Source organism: Salmo trutta, chromosome 12 (genome assembly GCF_901001165.1).
Source record: "Salmo trutta chromosome 12, fSalTru1.1, whole genome shotgun sequence".
Taxonomy (NCBI): Eukaryota; Metazoa; Chordata; class Actinopteri; order Salmoniformes; family Salmonidae; genus Salmo; species Salmo trutta.
This window is the reverse complement of record NC_042968.1, coordinates 58,288,640-58,304,559: the sequence shown is the minus strand read 5'-3', so window position 1 is coordinate 58,304,559 and position 15,920 is coordinate 58,288,640.

Genomic DNA, 15,920 nt, shown 5'->3' with positions numbered 1-15,920 from the left:
TTTCCGTAAGTAATTTTTATGTGCACTGTGTATTTATTGCCAGACTTTTTTTTGCAATAAGTCAATTTGATGGAAGCACAACTCTAAGGGGAAAATGTGCCAGGGTTTCCCTTGTCCAGTATTGCGGCGTTTGGCCAATCAAAAATGAAAAGCCAAACAACAAAATTGTAGTGGGCCAAATTGCTCAGGACAGTCTATCATAGCCTACACCTCAAATTTGCACTTCAGTACCATTCTCTCATGCCTTACGCACATGTGAGCCTGCTGCTGAGGAGAATGAGAGGGAGAGAGGAGCCTTGGCCCTGGCCACTTTTGATTGTGGAGATGGAGGCCTTTTTCATTGAAGTAAAACAAACATTAGAGGAAAACAATTTTGGTCGTCATTTTTATTATTATTATTGTATATCATTGTTATTATTGTAAGCCTATTGTAAGCCTATGTGGCTCAGTTGGTAGAGCATGGTGTTTGCAACGCCAGCATGGTGTGTGCAATGCCAGGGTTGTGGGTTCGATTCCCATGGGGGGCCAGTACAAAAAAAAAATGCATGTAATGAAATGCATGCATTCACTACTGTAAGTTGCTCTAGATAAGAGCATCTGCTAAATGACAAAAATGTAATTCAAATCAGTTTTTTTCTATTTGCAAAACCTGTTTTTTTTTTATTCTGTTGTGCATTTTATTGGCAAAATTTGTGCTCCATATTTAGTTGAAGATATTTATAAGTAGATATGTTGTAAAAAATTACATCAGCCTGTTTTTGTCATTTGTTGGGTATGGTAGGCATTTGCCTTTGTTGTTTATTGCTGCAATATAGCCTGTTCTAAACTTTTGTCAAGGTTTAAACCAGTTTGTAATTGTTTTATTTCGTACTGTTGAGCCATTTTCTTTGGCCAAATTAAGTTCCAACTCTAATTCCCTATAAACAATGGCTTGACTAACTTTTGATATTACCCTAATAAAGTTTAGAAACTTTTGTGGTGTGGTGTGGCTATTATAAAGCTTTAGCTACTGCAACTCTATAATATGAAGGCAGTGCGCACCTGCGCTCCAAATGTTGAACTGGAGGTGAGAAAGAATGTTTCAGGCCTACCAGAGTTACTCCTATAATCTAACACTATAATGCTTCTCTTTATCCAAAATATTCTGATAGAAAATGTATGAATTAACCTCCCTCTGTACGTTTATCTGTATAGCAGATGCAGTAGGCATCTGGAATTAAGAAATGCATGCCGGGGTCGTAGAATGCCGCCGGCATATCTCTGTCTCTCTGGGGATGGACCTAAGCTTCTCTTTCTTTTATATAGGATATATATATATATAAAATCATACGGTGGACACCTAAGCCTATGCATGCAATGCCCAGATGCGTTCAGTGCTAAAATCTTAGACACCTGAACCATGAGGTGGACAATTATTGTTTCAGGAAAGTAGCCTAAAAAACTATAAAAAAATAGGCAATAAAGTTTTGCATATGCTACACATTGAAACACAAGGAATGGTGTTTTGGTCATTTTATTTAGGCTGTTTTTAAGGACATGTAAATGTGGCTCATTTGGCCAATATCCCTCGTTTATTGATGGCACTGGCTGCGCCAAGTCGTATCTCAAAGCATATGGATGTCCGGTAAATTTCTCAATGTGTCGTAAATTAAAATCTTCCAGGTCACTTTGTCAGTGGTCAAATTTTCTTTAAGGAAACCCTGAAATGCTCATATTGTTTATATGCAGACTTTAGAATAGTCACATGAAAATCTGTCACCAGTTGGATGGAAACCTAGCTATAGACACCCTAAAGACTGTGGCAAGTGCACTAGTCCAGTGTCACTTTGATTATGCCAACACATCATGGTTCACCAGCAGCCACAAACCACCAGCAGCCAGTAACCGAAAGGTTGTTGGTTTGAATCCCTGAGATGACTAGTGAAAAATCAGTCAATGTACCTTTGAGCAAGGCAATTAACCCTGATTGCTCCTATAAGTCGATCTGGACAAGACCATCTGCTAAAATATGAATGCTTTGATCGGCATGAAAATTCAAGTCTGATGCTACCTGAGCCTGGTGATCCTTACATTCAAGACATTTTATGAGCCCAAGTCCAAAAAAGCCCAAATGATAAATGCCTATAGATGTAGTTATGCTCTCTTGAGTAAGTAAATAAAACATGCTTCAGTAAGCTAATATTTTTGAGTGCAGACTGTATTACTGTATTGTATTATGCTGTATTATATGGACTGGAATTAAGCACCTCTTTCAAACCATGAACCTGGGAGAGAACATAATGTTGGTGCAGGACATGCGGCCTACAAAATTGCAATTATAGGCTAGCAAATTAGATTTTAATTTGAGATATAGTAGGGCCTATTTTAAATATTTATAATTAGTAGGCTGACACATGTATACCTTTCATAATATTTCCCCTAATGTTGAGCGATGTGCATATTAGCCTACCTCCTCTCTCTGTATTGTTGCTTCATTCGTTCCTTGATTTCAATCGCTAATTTAAATGCTTTGTTGTCCTGATCTTCATCAAACTTGAATAATACAGGACTAGAATAAGATGCAGATGGCATTCTTTTCTCTTCACGAAGATTGAATGGTTATGGGTCTGAACAAATAACTTCTGTAGCCTGCCGCCATCTTGCGTTCTTTCTTCTTTCAAACTCCCCGGCATGTGGCCATGAGTTCTATTGGCTGATGTATTTAAAATTCCGCAAACAAGTGCTTGTATCCCTCTTCCAATAGTCTATTTGTATAAGACATGCTAAAAAGACATTCTTTCAGCAAGAAGTTATTCTAGTCTAGCTATTCCTTGGACTCCAAGAGCTAAGGAGCATTTTTTAAGGAGAGAGGCCAGAGGAGCTCATGCCGCATATTGCGCAAGAGACAGAGGCTAGAAGTTAGAAGTTTATGCAGAGCCCATAATTCATTAGCTAAATATAAGGCTAATAACTGCATTGAATGTATTACCTGAAATTATTACCTGAAAGATCTAGGACAATTTCAAAGATTTTACTGATTACAGTTCATTTAAGGAAATCGGTCAATTTAAATAAATTCACTAGGCCCTAATCTATGGGTTTCACATGACTTGGAATACAGATATATTTTTTTAACCTTTAACTAGGCAAGTCAGTTAAGACTGGGCCATTTGTGGGCCGCCCTATGGGACGTCCAATCACGGCCAGTGATACAGCCCATGATCGGTCCAAGGTCTGTAGTGACACCTCTAGCACTGAGATGCAGTGGCCTAGACCGCAGCACCACTCAGGAGATACAGATACAGTCAAAAAAAGGTAGAGGCATGGATTAGAAAACCAGTCAGTATCTGGTGTGATCAGCATTAGCCTCATGTTGCGCGATACATCTCCTTCCCATAGAGTTGGTCAGACTGTTGACTGTGGCCTGTGGAATGTTGTTCCTCTCCTCTTCAATGGTTGTGCGAAGTTGCTGGATGTTAGCGGGAACTGAAACACGCTGTCGTACACATCGATCCAGAGCACCCCAAACATGCTCAATGAGTGACACGTCTGATGAGTATGCAACCCATGGAATAACTGGGATATTTTCAGCTTCCAGGAATTGTGTACAGATCCTTGTGACATGGGGCCGTGCATTATCATGCTGAAACATGAGGTGAATGTCAGGACAATGGGCCTCAGGATGTCGTCACGATATCTCAATTGTGCAATTGTGTTCGTTGTCCATAGCTCATTCTTGACCCACACAGCGCCATACACGTTTTCTGCGGTTGTGCTGCCGGTTGGATGTACAGCTAAATTCTCTGAAACGATGTAGGAGGCCACTTATGGTAGAGAAATTAACATTCAATTCTCTGGCAACAGCTCTGGTGGACATTCCTGCAGTCAGCATAACAATTGCACGCTCCCTCAAAACTTGAGACAGCTGCACAAAACTGCAAATTTTAAAGTGGCCTTTTATTGTCTCCAGCACAAGGTGCACCTGTGTAATGATCATGCTGTTTAATCAGCTTCTTGCTATGATACACCTGTCAGGTTGATGGATTATTTTGGCAAAGGAGAAATGCTCACTAACAGGGATGTAAACAAATTTGTTCACAAAATGTGAGAAATAAGATTTTTGTGGGTATCGAACATTTCAGGGATCTTTTATTTCAGTTCATGAAACATGTGACCAACACTTTATATGTTGCGTTTATATTTTTGTTAAGTGCCTTCATAAAGTATTCAGACCCCTTGACCTTTTCCACATTTTGGTACGTTACAGCCTTATTCTAAAATGGATAAAATAAATACAAATCCTCAGTAATCTGCACACAATACCTCATAATGACAAAGCGAAAACAGATTTTTAGAGATTTTTGCAAATGTATAATTAATATATTCCATTTACATACGTATTCAGACCCTTTGCTGTGAGACCCGAAAATGAGCTCAGGTGCATCCTGTTTCCATTGATCATCCTTGAGATGTTTCTACAACTTGATTGGAATCCACTTGTGGTAAATTCAATGGATTGGACATGATTTGGAAAGGCACACACCTGTCTATATAAGGTCCCACAGTTGACACTGCATATCAGAGCAAAAACCAAGTCATGAGGTCGAAGGAATTGTCCGTAGAGCTAGGAGACAGGATTGTGTCAAGGCACAGATCTGGGGAAGGGTACCAAAGCATTTCTGCAGCATTGAAGGTCCCCAGAACACAGTGGCCTCCATCATTCTTAAATCATCTTTGCAGCCCTCCACCAATCAGGCCTTTATGGTAGAGTGGCCAGACGGAAGCCACTCAGTAAAAGGCACATTACAGCCCGCTTGGAGTTTGCGAAAAGACGCCTAAAGACTCTCAGGCATGGGTCCTCAGATCCTTAAACAGTTCCACAGCTGCACCATCGAGAGCATCATGACTGGTTGCATCACTGCCTGGTATGGCAACTGCTTAGCCTCCAACCGCAAGGCACTACAGAGGGTAATGTGTATGTCCCAGTACGTCACTGGGGCCAAGCTTCCTGCTATCCAGGACCTCTGTACCAGGTGGTGTCAAAGGCTCCAAAAATTGGCAAAGACTCCAGCCACCCTAGTCATAGACTGTTCTCTCTGCTACCGCATGGCAAGCAGTATCGGAGCACCAAGTCTACGTCCAAAAGACTTCTTAACAGCTTCTACCCTCAAGACATAACACTCCTGAACAGCTAATCCCAGAATATTTGATTTGTCCCCACCCCAGCCCCCATTTTTACACTGCTGCTCCTCTCTGTTTATTATCCATGCATAGTCATTTTACCTCTACCTACATGTACATATTTCCTCAATTACCTCGACTAACCAGTGCCCCCACACATTGACAATGTACCAGTACCCCTTGTATATAGCCTCGCTGCTATTATTTTAATGTTGCTCCTTAATCATTTTTTCTTTTTTTAATACATTTTTTTGGCATATTTTTTACTTCAGTTTATTTTAGTAAATACTTTCTTGACACTTTTTTTCTTAAAACTGCTTTGTTGGTTTAGGACTTGTAAGTATTGTATTCGGTGCATGTGGCAAATACAATTTGATTTGACTTTGATTTGATTTGAGACATGAGAAACAATATTCTCTGGTCTGATGAAACCAAGATTCAACTCTCTGGCCTGAATGCCAAGTGTTACGTCTGGAGGAAACCTGGCACCCACCCTACAGTGAAGCATGGTGGTGGCAGCATCATGCTGTGGGGATGTTTTTTAGAGGCAGGGACTGGGAGACTAGTCAGGATCGAGGAAAAGATAAACAGAGGAAAACCTGCTCCAGATCGCTCAGGACCTCAGACTATGGCGAAGTTTCATCTTCCAAAAGGACAACATCATTAAGCACACAGCCAAGACAATGCAGGAGTGGCTTCGGGACAAATCACTGAATCTCCTTGAAAAGTCCAGCCAGAGCCCAGACAAGAACCTGATCGAACATCTCTGGAGAGACCTGAAAATAGCTGTATGGCAATGCTAACCATCCAACCTGACAGAGCTTGACAGGATCTGCAGAGAAGAATGGGAGAAACTTCCCATGTCCAGGTGTGCCAAGCTTAAGGCGTCATACCCAAGAATATTCAAGGCTGTAATTGCTGCCAAAGATGCTTCAATAAAGTACTGAGTAAAGGGTCTGAATATTTATGTAAATGTATTATTTATTTTAAATTGCAAACATTTCTAAAACCTGTTTGTCATTATGGGGTATTGTGTGTAGATTGATGAGGGAATACAAAATACAAAAAATATTTGAATAACGCAGTAACTTAACAAAACGTGAAAAAAGTCAAGGGGTCTGAATACTTTCCAAAGGAACTGTATAGATACAGTACCAGTCAAAAGTTTGGACAGACTGACTCATTCCAGGGTTTTCTTTATTTGTATTATTTTCTACATTGTAGAATAATAGGGAAGACATCAAAACTTTGAAATAACACATATGGAATCATGTAGTAAGCAAAAAGGTGTTTAACAAATCAAAACATATTTGAGATTCTTCAAATTAGCCACCCTTTGACATGATGACAGCATTGCACACTCTTGGCATTCTCTCAACCAGCTTCATGAGTTAGTCACCTGGAATGCATTTCAATTAACAGGTGTGCCTTGTTAAAAGTTAATTTGTGGAATTTCTTTCCTTCTTAATGCGCTTGAGTTGTGTTGTGACAAGGTTGGGGTAGTATACAGAAGATGACCCTATTCTGTAAAAGACCAAGTCCATATTATGGTAAGAACAGCTCAAATAAGCAAAGAGAAATAACAGTCCATCATTACTTTAAGACATGGTCAGTCAAAACGGAAAATTTCAAGAATTTTGAAAGTTTCCTCAAGTGCAGTCACAAAAACAATCATGATGAAACTGTCTCTCATGAGGACCGCCACAGGAAAGGAAGACCCAGAGGTACCTCTGTTGCAAAGGATACATTTATTAGAGTTACCAGCATCAGAAATTGCAGCCAAATAAATGCTTCACAGAGTTCAAGTAACAGACACATGTCAACATCAACTGTTCAGAGGAGACTGCGTGAATCAGGCCTTCATGGTCAAATTGCTGCAAAGAAACCACTACTAAAGGACACCAATAATAAGAAGAGAAATGCTTGGGCCAAGAAACACGAGTAATGGACATTAGACCTGTTTAAATCTGTCCTTTGTTCTGATGAGTCAGAATTTGAGATTTTGGTTCCAACCGCTGAGTCTTTGTGAGACGCGGAGTAGGTGAATGGATGATCTCCGCATGTGTAGTTCCCACTGTGAAGCATTGAGGGCGAGGTGTGATGGTGTGGGGGTGCTTTGCTAGTGACACTGTCTGTGATTTATTTAGAATTCAAGGCACACTTAACCAGCATGGCTACCACAGCATTCTGCAGCGATACTCCATCCCATCTGGTTTGCATTTAATGGGACTATCATTTATTTTTCAACAGGACAATGACCCAAGACACCTCCAGACTGTGTAAGGGCTATTTGACCAAGAAGGAGAGTGATGGCGTGAATTCATGAAGAGAGTGAAAGACTATGATAGAGTGCTCGTGTGTGCACTGATTTAAAGCAACAATTCTCGAGTGATATGCTCCCTGCTCCCTGTGGCTCAGTTGGTAGAGCATGGTGTTTGCAACGCCAGCATGGTGTGTGCAACGCCAGGGTTGTGGGTTCGATTCCCACGGGGGGCCAGTACAAAAAAATGCATGAAATGAAAATGTATGAAATGTATGTATTCACTACTGTAAGTCGCTCTGGATAAGAGCATCTGCTAAATGACTAAAAATGTAAAAATGTTAAAACTCTACAGCAAATAATAATAATCTTTACAATAAAAAAATAAGGTGACCACTGCCCTGAAAGCCAGATGTAGTGGATGTTTAAATTAGACACACATTTAATCCTTATATTACTGTAGCATATACTGCAGCAAATGTAGGGACCACAATAGAAATAAGTTCCAGACTTTATTGTGCAATCACGGTCCCTTAAAAATTATTTGTATATATATATATATATATATATATATATATATGTATTATTTTATACTGACAAACAAAATCAATCAATCAAACTGTGCAGCAGCAGTTTGATGAGTGGAATGAGACATGTTACAAAACACCAAAAAGTTTAATGACATTTGGAGATTGTCAAGCCAAGCTGTCCATACTGGGTAATTGTCATGAGAATTTTTCTTTTTTTATTGATTGATAATAACTAACAATCAATAAGCTTTGACCAATCCCCAAGGTTTGTAAGACACTGGGTTAATAATAGTTAGTCAAAGACTCAGCTTCTGCAAAAGGTTCATACAGTTTATTCACAAACGTTCTAAAGTCCATAATACAAAGACATCCATTTTATAGTTCACTCCTTACTTACGCACATACATCCACACAAACAGTAGATATCCTATGCACATACATACACACGAACAGTAGGTGAGTTGTATCCCTCCCCAGAGTTCTCACCACTGTTTATCACTACCCAGCGCTGTCCGTTCCATTCCCCCGAGATTAGAGAAACCTTGAGAAGTTCTCCCTGTCCTATCATAAGTTTCTCAGAGTTCTAGCCAGGTCGAGTCAAACACAGTTTTAATTGTTCTCGGTATTTTCTTCGGCACACACATACATCTCCCTCCCAGTCCAACCTAGTTGAACTTATGTTTAATACTTTAATTATTCCTTACACATGCTACATAAACTATAATCCCTAATGGTTACGTTTCAGGGTAGAATTATTTAATCATTATCTTTAAACATATAAATTATTTTATCAGTAATATAGGTACAGATATAGGTACAGAAACTTGCTGGTGGAAAGTTGTTGCATATATTTTATATAATTATAAATATGGCATCAAAAGGTTGAAAATGTGATTTGCCCCTAACTGATCATTGTTTGCAACCAGCTCTGATCGTGAGTTAATGAAACAGGCAGGGAAAGTGAGCTCCTCTGTGGTGGTCGGTGAACCATCAACCTCCTGGCCCATAGCCATGCGTGGTATTGACTGTGCCACAAATGCATGCTGAAGTGGAGAAGTCGATTTCCATGTTTATAAACACAGGGCAGCTAAAGTTATTGATATTTGTGCTGATCATCATTATTTTTAGTTATTTCAATGAGGGGGGAGGGTGTTATACACACTATATTTTTGTTGTCCTAGGCTACCTGGCTAAAATGCCTGCTCACTACCCTAAGCGTGAGAGAAGGAAAGAGAGTTCCCTGCTGAATCAACAGGCCTACTCTGCAAATGCACTTCCACATTGCTGCTGTGCTGTTTGTTGCAACTTGGCTACCTGCCAAACTCTTTGTTTTTTACTTTAAATCTGCGAATTTAGAGGTAATTTGTGGTTTAGTATGGTACCCTGCATTACTGCTTCATTGCTTCCAGACCACCACAAGGGGGAGTTCGAGCACTGATTATGCTTTTGTGTCCCGAGGTGCTAATGTGTCTCTAACTGACAATGAATGGGTGACATCAACCAAATAGAAATGGATAATTGTGCACGACTTCAAAATTGAATTTCAATTAACTGAATGATGTGGATGAAGGTGATTGAATTTAGAACAATAGTGTAATAATTGCTATTCTTCTGTCCTGCATGCACACACCCTGAAAAATACACGTATTTTTTGTTTCTACTCGTCAGTTTTACTTACTAAAACTGTTGTTACGCTAAGGTTTTTATTCTAAGAGAAACGAAAATGTTCAATTATATTCCATGATATTCTTAAAATATATGTGTTGACTGAATATAAGAAAGTGATGTCTGATAAATAATGAAGTTGATGGCGCAATCGTATAGCCTCGGCACCTACATAAAGCTGAGTGACTCACTCATTCATGGCTTTGGATCAAAATAAATATGTACCAATATTCTTTCTGATAGTCTTTAATAAAGAAATGTAGTTTGAGGGATTGCTTGAGAATCAGCTTGCTTGATCTTCTTCCTTTTTTTCTGTAGCAATTTTGAGCAAATTGCTCAAGGGCCAGGGTTGATTCGTCTGTGAAGATGGCATCATTGAATGTCTCGCCAGCTTTGATCCATGCCTGGGCCTGCAGGAAGTGAAAGTCTTTGTTTGTCAGACGAATCGTTGGGGCGAAACTACAGAACATTACAAAACAAGAGAACACACATGGTTAATGTTCTGAAAAATATATATATACATATATATTAAAAAGGTCTTACCGAGCCTTTCCATAAGTCTACGCAAGTTTCTTCAACAGTCTTCTGACTGTGATTAGAGCGATGCCGATGTTGTGCTGTGATGCCAGCAGATTACAGATGGCCTTTGCGAGCTCTCATCTTCATCCATTACTGAGTAGATCGCTTGAATAGTCTTGCTGGAAACAGAATAGAATGCAAAAATGTGCAGCACACAGTAAATACAAGCAGTCAATTTATTTAAGCATTGTTTTTAGCAGTGTTAGGCCTACTTTACAGTATTGTAGCCTACTGTACCTATTAATTTCCCTGGGCTTTCGGGTTCGGCGTAACATAGGCATCTGATGATAGTGTTTGCGAATAGCACTGTCCGTGACCAAAATCCCCAAGTCTATCAGTATTTTTAAAAAGTCTACAGTAGATTTTCCATTCCTTCTGAAAGCCCTAATCTGCTCACTTAAATGAATAGAGATCCTGATCATGGTGCTGTAGCTACTGTATGTTGTTACAGCATAATCAATGTGAGGAAAATCGGTGATCTGCTGTATACTTATGGACTATTGTAACCTGAAAGTCACACCGTTCTTGTACTCCTCACCCCGCCCCAAACTCCACCCTTAATTAACACAGTTACCATTCAAAAACGAGCTGTTTATCTAAAAAAAGATGGGTTATTAGCAGGACAATATATATTGGGCATATTGGTCATGGCTCCCAAGTGGTGCAGTGGTCAAAGGCACTGCATTGCAATGCAAACTGCATTGCTACAGATACTGGTTCAATACCTGTGCCAGCTGTGACTGGGAGACCCATGAGGTGACAATGGGCTTTTGGTTTCTCTCCCTCTAAAAACAGAAATAAATCATTCTAAATAACAAACTGGCTTTATTTACAAATTTCTAAGAACTTCTCACCCCATGTTCAAGAATGGCCTTTTTCTCGCTCACTTTAGGTTATTTGAAAATCATCTCTAAAATATTGTTATTTTTTAAACAAAGCGATTCTTATTATTTATTCATTTAGAATTATAATCTCCTTAGATATTCTCATAGATCAGATTTACCCTAACGAAAAATGCTCCTTAGATATTAATTTAGAATCCTCCAATCCTCTAAATATAATTATTGGCGGAGAGTCAGGTCATTGAAAAAAATATTTTTAGATATACTGTAGGCCGACCGTAGGTGACATGAGTCTCATTCGTGTCGAGTAATGTGCTGTTAAAAGTGGTGTAGGTCTCATTTATTTAAAAAACATATTGAAGTTAGGATTTGAAGCAATAGCCTACCCTCGAGTGGTAAAATATTTCAGCACCGTTTCGCGCTGCTCTGAGACTAGCATGGGGACTGGTCATGATAAATCATTGAGATTTTTATTTTCACTGAATCGCCATTTGGGTATTAGTTAGACTACAATTAGCGTGTGGAAAGGTTATGCTCTTTAGTACTGTAGCCTACTCCCGACCGTCACGTTATACAGCACCATATTTTACTAATGGAAACCCTGAGGGTTTTGTTTTTCATTTTTCTTGGAAGAGAAACACCATAATATTAATCAAATTAATTAAACAAAATTTCTTAATATCAATCCCATATAATATGTTCTTACAAAAAAGGTTTTAAATTCTCTAGTACAGCCAATATTGAAGACTAAAAAATGCTTCTCAAAGATGCCCTCTGTTTGTCAACCTAGTACTAACTAGCATTAATGGTAACCATGGCTGACAATTAAATAACGTGCCATAGAGTTCTGCAGCAGCCCGCAAGGAGTGCTGCATTATGATGCAACTTTTACAGGAAGAACCACTGTAGAAAGGAACAGCCGGCGACCTCCCACTGATAATATAAAAAACTATCAGCCTACATCGAATCTCCCATTCCCCTCAAAAATTTGGGAAAAAGCTGTTGTGCAGCAACTCACTGCCTTCCTGAATACAAACAATGTATGTTTTACACCCCATCATAGCACTGAAACTGCACTCTTGAAGGTGGTAAGTCTATTTATTTTTTACCTATATTTAACTAGGCAAGTCAGTCAAGAACAAATTCTTATTTTCAATGACCTAGCCTAGGAACAGTGGGTTAACTGCCTTGTTCAGGGGATTACCTTGGGGATTCGATCTTGCGCAACCTTTACGGTTACAAGTCCAACGATTTAACCACTAGGCTACCTGACGCCCCAGTAAATGACCTTATAATGGCGTGATTTAAATATTGAGTGATTTAAATATTGACTGTCTTTCATCAGGCTGCCCACTCAAGAGAAAGCTTCAATCTGTAACTAGTGGCTGAAACCTGGTTCAGGTTATCAATCAAATCAAATTTATTTATATAGCCCTTCGTATATCAGCTGAAATCTCAAAGTGCTGTACAGAAACCCAGCCTAAAACCCCAAACAGCAAGCAATGCATGTGAAAGAGGCACGGTGGCTAGGAAAAACTCTCTAGGAAAAACTCCCTAGAAAGGCCAAAAACCTAGGAAGAAACCTAGAGAGGAACCAGGCTATGAGGGGTGGCCAGTCCTCTTCTGGCTGTGCCGGGTGGATATTATAACAGAACATGGTCAAGATGTTAAAATGTTCATAAATGACCAGCATGGTCAAATAATAATAATCATTGTAGTTGTCGAGGGTGCAACAAGCACGTCGGGTGAACAGGTCAGGGTTCCGTAGCCGCAGGCAGAACAGTTGAAACTGGAGCAGCAGCATGGCCAGGTGGACTGGGGACAGCAAGGAGTCATCATGCCAGGTAGTCCCGAGGCATGGTCCTAGGGCTCAGGTCCTCCGAGAGAAAGAAAGAAAGAGAGAAAGAGAGAATTAGAGAGAGCATATTTAAATTCAATACAGGACACCGGATAAGACAAGAGAATACTCCAGATGAAACAGACTGACCCTAGCCCCCCGGCACATAAACTACTGCAGCATAAATACTGGAGGCTGAGACAGGAGGGATCAGAAGACACTGTGGCCCCATCCGATGATACCCCCGGACAGGGCCAAACAGGCAGGGTAGTTACAAACAGTACAAGAATGAAATCATCAACATGTATTGATTATGTCTTTACTAATGCTGCAGACATTTGCTTTAAAGCAGTATCCAAAACCATTGTCGTGTCTTTGGCATCATTAAACTGAAGATTCATCTTTATCAAAAAATTCTCTGTAATTATTAATACGTGACTAAACTACTTAATCATGTAACTGTAATTAACTAGGAAGTCGAGGCACCAAGGAAAATATTCAGATTACAATGTCATAATTTTCCTAATATAACTTTCAGATATTTTAATATGTGATCACTTAGTCTTCTGATTAATGAATTATTCTTTACCTCAAGTTAGTCTCATTCCAAATATCATAAATTGTTGATTATCTGCACGAACCCAGTCTTCACTATGAGTCATCCATACATCAATTGTCTTAAAATCATTTATTTACTAACTAAGTACACACAGAAATGCATAACAAACAGTAGATATGGTTACAAAGAAATGATAGGGGAATGTGCCCTAGTGGGCTAAACCGGCATGGCGGCTTGTTAGACAGAGGGACTGATAAGGGTGCAAAAGATAAGAGACACTACAAAGTTGATAATTATAACAATTGAAATGCTAATCCTTTGCACATGAACGCTCACTCATTCGGGAATAATTGCAATCAATATTTATATTTACGCTCAGTGTGGCGTCGGGATCTCTGTTGAAAAGTTTGTTTCTGTTGGAGAGTTTGTCCTCTCTCTCTCTCTCTGTCGTGGTTAGAATGCATAGTTCAGAGTGACATTCATTCATGTCGTTATAGAATCAACTCTTAGCCCTCTCGTAATTGAGGTAAACTCGGTCTCCTGATAGAAAACCCGGGTGGGGGTTTTATTCGGAAGAGCAGAAAAGGGCCTGTCCCATGACGCCAGACCATAACTGTGCTCATGGGCGGTCCTCTGATTTAGTTAAACTCCAAAGGGAATTGGAGTTTCCTTCATTAACTTCTTTGGGCTAGGGGGCAGTATTTTCACATCCGGATAAAAAACGTACCCGATTTAATCTGGTTACGACTCCTGCCCAGTAACTAGAATATGCATATAATTATTGGCTTTGGATAGAAAACACCCTAAAGTTTCTAAAACTGTTTGAATGGTGTCTGTGAGTATAACAGAACTCCTATGGCAGGCAAAAACCTGAGAAGATTTCATGCAGGAAGTGGCCTGTCTGACAAGGTGTTGTTGTTCTTGCTTCTGTTTATTAAAGAGTCAGGATCTTAGCTGTAACGTGACATTTCCTACGGCTCCAAAAGGCTCACAGAGCCCGGGAAAAACATGAATGATGACGAGGCAGCCTCAGGCTGAAACACATTATCGCCTTTTCCAAGTGGCCCATCAGAGGACAATGGAATTAGGCGCGTGCCTGATTCGACCCCGTGCAGTGTTTTCCTTCGGCTGTTTACCTAATTGCAGATTCCCGGTCGGAATATTATCGCTTTTTTACGAGAATAATGGCATAAAAATTGATTTTAAACAGCGGTTGACATGCTTCGAAGTACGTTATTGAAATATTTAGAAATCTTTTGTCACGTTATGCGCCATGCGTGCGACCGTTATTTACCATTGGGCTAGTGTCTAGAACGCACGAACAAAACGTCGCTGATGGAACATAACTATGGATTATTTGGGACCAAACCTACATTTGTTATTGAAGTAGAAGTCCTGGGAGTGCCTTCTGACGAAGAACAGGAAAGGTAAGACGATTTTTGTAATAGTAAATGTGATTTTGGTGAGTGCTAAACTGTGTGGGTGTCTAAATAGCTAGCCCTGTGATGCCGGGCTATCTACTCAGAATATTGCAAAATGTGCTTCATCCGAAAAGCTATTTAAAAATCGGACATATCGAGTGCATAGAGGAGTAATGTATCTATAATTCTTAAAATAATTGTTATGCTTTTTGTGAACGTTTATCGTGAGTAATTTAGTAAATTGTTAGTAAATTCCCCGGAAGTTTGCGGGGGGTATGCTTTTTCTGAACGTCACATGCTAATGTAAAAAGCTGGTTTTTGATATAAATATGAACTTGATTGAACAGACATGCATGTATTGTATAACATAATGTCCTAGGTGTGTCATCTGATGAAGATCATCAAAGGTTAGTGCTGCACTTAGCTGTCTTCTGGGTTTTTGTGACATTATATGCTAGCTTGAAAAATGGGTGTCTGATTATTTCTGGCTGTGTACTCTGCTGACATAATCTAATGTTTTGCTTTCGTTGTAAAGCCTTTTTGAAATCGGACAGTGTGGTTAGATTAACGAGAGTCTTGTCTTTAAATAGCTGTAAAATAGTCATATGTTTGAGAAATTGAAGTAATAGCATTACAAAGGTTTTGAAAATCGCGCCAGAGGATTCAACTGGCTGTTACGTAGGTGGGACGAATTCGTCCCGCCGGTCCCATAGAGGTTAAACAGTCTAAAATCACATTACATAATTTCACAAATAGTTTCATCTTTACTCATTCATTTTATACAACCATTAGATGTAAGCCTCATAACTGAGACTCTTCTATAAACATGGTTATGGTAATGTGGCTGTATTGTCTCTCATGAGTTTCACAAAATTGTACCAAACGGGCCAGTTTGTAGCTGCATTCTTCACCGATCTTTTATACCTTCTCCAGAATATGAATATTGTTTGGTTGTCAAGTTCTGTGAGGTGGAAGAAATTCCTTTTTTCTCTCTATGAAAACTCTCTCGCTCTCTATATTTTGGCCATGAGGAGAGATTCTCCTCCTGGAATTTACGACCCCTCTGA